Source organism: Colossoma macropomum, unplaced genomic scaffold (genome assembly GCF_904425465.1).
Source record: "Colossoma macropomum unplaced genomic scaffold, Colossoma_macropomum, whole genome shotgun sequence".
Classification (NCBI taxonomy): domain Eukaryota; kingdom Metazoa; phylum Chordata; class Actinopteri; order Characiformes; family Serrasalmidae; genus Colossoma; species Colossoma macropomum.
The window spans coordinates 28,153,424-28,159,449 of record NW_023494793.1 but is presented as its reverse complement, the minus strand read 5'-3'; positions in this window follow the sequence as shown (position 1 = coordinate 28,159,449).

Genomic DNA, 6,026 nt, shown 5'->3' with positions numbered 1-6,026 from the left:
TTCATATATAAGCTGTTTACATCTTGCATTAATATGTGTTCTGGGTTAGTAGCGTATCTTGATAAACTTATACTGGATTCCATTCACACTTTTCACTAAAATGCATCCCCAGTTTGACCACAAGATTGGATTGTGCTTTTTGTCCATGTAAAAGCACATCAACACATACATCGTTGCCATTTTACTTTTGTTTAATTTTTTTCTTGCTACGATTGGACAAACTTGGCGTGGACACTTCTATCGGCCTGGAGTGCATGAAGGCACTTTTTTGAGGCTACCTTCAGCCTTGCACATCCTCTGTCTTTCATTTCAATGCTTATTTTCTCACCATGCTTGGCAGACACATTTCCTCTCCATTTACACTAGTGCTGGATCCTTCTCTGACAAACCTCGGAATGTGGTTTGAGTGATCTGATCATAATCTGCTCACAATGCATCCTAGAAGTGTTTACACCTGGCTTTCCCTGCAGTCAAGTGAAATTCAAACTTGATCCAGTCACCCAAAATGCATGATAATGCAAAGTGTAAACAGGTCCTAACAGAGGCCAACAGGTTTTGTGCCAAAATATCCTAACCTCTGGATCTAATCAGCCCAGAGAAGCAGCCACAAAATATGTTGCTCCCACCACCATGCTTCACAGGAGGTTTTTTAGTTAATGAACTGTTGCTGCTGCACCATCTTTTAGATTTCAGGCCAAAACATCAAACTTTGTCTCATCAGATGTTTTTTGGACAAGTTATAGATTTTTTTTTTTTGGTGAAAAATGGCTTCCATTTTCTGCTCTGCACAGTCCATTCCAGACATCCGCAGGACAAAGAAGATTATTGTCAAGGAATGCCCAGTACCTCCTAGAAATTCCTCCAAATTTATTTATTTATTTTTTTTGAGGATTTTCCTGACCATGGCAATGTCCCTGTGGTGCCACATTTTTTCTAGTCATTGATGTAAGTCTTCAGAGTGCTGTATGTGTATTCAGTGTTTTAGATATTCTTCTATATTGTTCTACTGTTATGATGTACCTTTTGCAATCTTGAAACCATTAGAAACAGCTACAGGAAAAGATGATTTTTATTCATGATTAATCAGAATTACTTTCATTGATGGCAGGTGTATGCTGATTGTTTGTGGACATCATTTTAAATGTGATTTATTAACTCTAACAACAGCTACATCCCATGTTATAAAAGAGTTAGAAAAATTCTGTTTTCTACAATATGGGCCCTTTCAGTACCACGATGACAGGTATATTTATCAGACCCTTATTTATTATGTACATAAAGACCCGCAATAAAAAAACCCATTAAATACAGACAACTTCAAACCAGCTTGTCCAGTTTAGTTGGCTAAACAGATTGCAATCAGCTGTTTTGTTAGTTTTTGCATCAAAGGAAGAGCCCAAAGAGAAAGCTAGCATATTCTTAATTTTGCATACAACTTTAATTTAGAAATTTGTCTGACAAAGCAGGAAAATTGTGGCCTCATCACACACAACTAATATAAACACAAGACTGACAATAATACAAAAACTCTATAAGATATATACAGTGTAGATTAGCACATACATGATACAAGTTTGATTGACTTCTCAAAGCTTTATAATCACCATAATAATGTACATTTTGAATACTAATTATTATTGATTTTTATTATAGTGACTGTTCTCTGAGAATGGCTTGACTTGTGTGGCTGAAATTCACACCACCAAGTGGTTGCTGATGGTAAGTGCATCCAGCCTGGTCACCATCATCCAAAACACACTGACATTATAACGTGTGCAGAGCTGAAGTGAACAAGGGGGGAAAAAAATTAACCATCGCAAAAATTTTAACAACAAAACAAGGTTCAGGATGTGATGCTAAAAACGATATGTGGTGTTCCCATGAAAGCTAGCAGAAAAAGGGAGAGAGAAAGAGACTGGGGTTCACCCTTCTATGTGGGAAACTCTGTGCTAGGCATCCACACAGCCCCTGAGGTCAAAATTCAGAGGTTGCGGGGAGTTGGCTGCCTCTGGGAACCACCCTTACAAGCAGGTCAAGGAGGTCAGTGTCAAACCAGATAGATGGACAGTGATACAAAAAAACAAACAATTCATGTTACAGGCATAAGCAATGCATCCAGTGACGCACTCTCAAAGAGATTTACACAAGTTACATTGACAAGAAACAAAGAATAATGTGGTACCAGGTCATATCAAAACATTTTCCTTTTTGTATTTATTTTTTTCACATGATTTGAAACACACCAGCTGCCCTTTATGTGGTATGAACATTTCATGATGAATGAACTAATATAAATGGTTCAAAATTACTTGGAATAAAATCTCAGTACTTTTTAGATTAACATACAAAAAAATTAAATAATTTTTTCTTTAAAACCTTTTGGAGATACAAAATTTGACTAAACAGGCATCCAGGGCTAAAACTAGCATTCAGTATGCTATTTGTTACACTATGTAGTATTCTATAGTGTAGCATTGCAACCCTCTGAATCTAAGGTTTTACACAATTCTCAATTTTATATAGTTTTTGTGTTTTTGTCCATCAGTGTTCTTCAACTACAATTCCCAGCATGCATTATGTATATATATCACAAAATCATTGGAAATCTCTTCAGTGCTCAACACATCCGGACAGCTAGCCACTTACCTAGAGGCTAAAGGTGCTAGCTACCATTAGCAATTGATAATCAAATGTGATGATCAAATTGTTTTCTTCATTAAAGTAAAAATTTACCACTTGTAATCTTTCAAAGTTTACTTTCATTTTCAAGATACATCATTAGATGGGGGTTAATTGACCCAAGTGTATGTGCCATGAGATATTCATACCCCAGGAAAACCAACAACACAAACAAATACTGAATTAATTCATGGACCAGAGAGCTCAGCTTGCTGGTTTGACAGAGGGGTCATGGTGGCCCAGGCACATGGGAATGGTTTAAGAACTGATCTTGGACCTGGTGCGGTGGCCTTTAGGGTCCAGGACTGACGTTAGCAATGGTATCTGAACATCAACAGGACTGGTCTGGTCTAGGGTTGCTCTGATACTGTGGGAACTAGAACTTTCTCTTAAGCTCTGACAGGCATAAAGGCCCATGGGGTGTACAGAAGTTACCCTAACAATGCGGGTCAATTAGTTGTTGTTACCACTGTGTTTCCACGTCTTCAGAGTTGTGGTTGTGGTAACAATCGCAAAGTTCACTACTTCACTACAGTTCAGGAGATTTTATAGCTTTATTATAGTTTTAGTTATTTATATAGTAATTTAAAAATACAGGTCTTGAATAATGTCGATAGCGTAAATATAGAATTTATGTTCCTATTTAAACAGAAAGGTTATAAACCTCAGATAAAAAGCCTGCTAGCTACTGTTTGTGGATGTGTACATAGCATTAACTATTGTTTCCCCCAGCCCTCCCACCCTGGTTGAGATGCAAGTGATCCCAGATGCCAAGTGTGGTCATTTTTGAGCACAAAACTGCAAATGTGAACCCCCCAGAAAACCCTGAGGGGCGTATTTGCAATACAGTTTAAAAATGTTAAACCTGTTTTGAACGTTATTTTTTTTCTTTTTTAATACTGTATTGAAAACATTACATCCTTACTAGCTAGTTTATCTATCTAGTGAACATAACGACATAACAGGCAAGGCTCTCTCCTAATGATGACAAATTGAAAACAAACATAAATCAAAACCTCTGTCAGACATTAAGGCCCATAGGCCCACAGACGTTAGCATAAGCCACATTATAAGCCACATTACTCACAAGGCAAGGTCTTCATGGTTATGTTTGTTGCAACAGTTGAAAAGTTCCCTACAACAGTACAACTGTGTAGCATGCAAACCGCAATTCAGCCACAAGACCAAGTCAAATACCAACAAAGTAAAATGTGGAATGCAGTGAAGAGGCAAAAGAGCTCAAGTCAGATTAAGAAATAATCATGTTAATGTTGTAATAAATCAGACCATAATGGGTTCCACTGAGTGGTCTGGATTAGGTACAAGTCCAAGTTTGTGGAGTAAGTCTAATGCACATACCACATTTGAAGGCCATGTGTTTGTGTTTATATGATTCACTGCGAAAGACTGATATTTGCACATCTTCAAACTCTACTGCATTTCCCTTGCGGTGTCACCATCTGTCCAGACGACATTAATACCTTAGAACTGCCTTAAAACGCACCACAAATGTCCCATACTCAGACTCATGGCTTCTAAAGTCTCATAAATCATTTTGAGACAAAAAGCTAGGGTTTCTTGTCTATTATTGCAGTCTAAATATACTCCTGGAGGTGTTGAGTTTGAATAAACAGATAGGGATATAAGCCTAAAAGCAAATGCTTTTTTCACTGGTTCCTATTAAAGTAAAGGACAAGAGCAAACAGATGTGAGCTACATGGTTCATTAGCTTATATCTGCTCACATCTGCTATTCAGACGGAAGTACAGATAAGGAGAGAAGAGTGAAATGGAGAAGAAAGGAAGCAAAGAGAAGTGGGAACAAAATCTCCCTATATACACAGCAGGCTTTATTCTGGAATCCAGCTAGTGTGGTTTTATTTAATCGCTGTTACAGTAACTCTGTGGGTTCTGTTGAGAGTTGTGGCGCACCAAATAGCTTTAAGCTGCATACCCTGTTATTTTCCAGCAGCTTGAGCTCCTTTAAGTTTAACTTTAAGCTTTAAGTTTAACTTTAAGCTTTAAGTTTAACGGTGCAAAACAAGTGGATTTTGTAAGAATTCTGTTCAGTAATAATTTAACGCATTTACTGTTTAATATAGTCACTTGTCTTATTAATATATCTTGCTGTTTTATATTAGGAATTAGGGGTGCGGGAAAAACTCGATTCTTAGATGCATCGCGATGCGGACGTGAACGATTCTGAATCGATTCATAAATGTCAAAAATCGATTTTCTAAATATTTAATTTATAACGTAATGTTGACGGAACGCAAAAGGCGGAACTGGAAGTGGGTAAGTGCAGCGCCGGACTGTCTGTGGCGGCACATAACAAAAACACAACTGGATGAGTGAGAAATCCGACCGGCAGCCTCTGCATTAAAGCCAGGTTAGGTCAGGAGTCACAACACAAATGATAAGAAGGGCCATTTTGTCTTTTTAACAAAAATCAAACCACCTTGGGAGCCACAACATTTAATGTCCAGTATGTTTCAGTATGTGTTAATGTCCTAGTCTGGGCTAAACAATATAAACGAATATTTACTTTGCTCTGCTTTAAACTTCAGCTATAGCCGCTTTCCTCCCAACTCCGCCAGAAAACTTTTCTTCAAAACTAGAAGAGTTTCTTGTAAAATGTCTCAGCGTCCGGCTGTTTTACGAGGCTGATGTCGCTTCTCATTCGCTTCTCGTTCTAATTTTCCCGTTCCACCATAAATTCCGCCTTAGGCGCCGAATGTAACTGAGGCACCATTTAAGGTGGAACGGGAAAATTCAAAGAGAAGCGAGTTCATTTTCGCAACGTTTTAGAGAAAGACAGTCTCTCAGCAGATTTAACCAACCGCGCTGCTTATAAATGCGAATAAGTCCTCCCAATGTTCGTCTTAATCTCTGTTTTTTCGTTCGCTGCTAGCGAGGCCAGACCTCGGTGCTATGTGACCTGCTGTCTGCTGTCTGTTCTCGGTCGTTGAGAACCAGGGCTTTCGCGCTATGCTGCACACTTTGGAGCCGAGCTTTGGAGCACGTGCTGCGTGGACACCCATTACCACTGGGTCTTATTTCAGGGTAACAGCGCATTTTATCGCAGATGAGTGGCAGCAGCGTCTCTGAATGAGAGCCTTCTAGTTCACTTGCCACATCACTTCCATTTGATTTATTAATAAAAGATATTTTAGATATTTAAAGCAAGGTATTTGTAATGATCCAAAATGCATTTACATTATGGATCATTACAAATACTTTGCTTTAAAACTACCAAGTCCTCAGACAGTAGGAAGATAGAGATCCTGTATAGAGAAATGCATCGATAATCGTTTTATAATCGCATCGCAGCCCTCTGAATCGTAATCG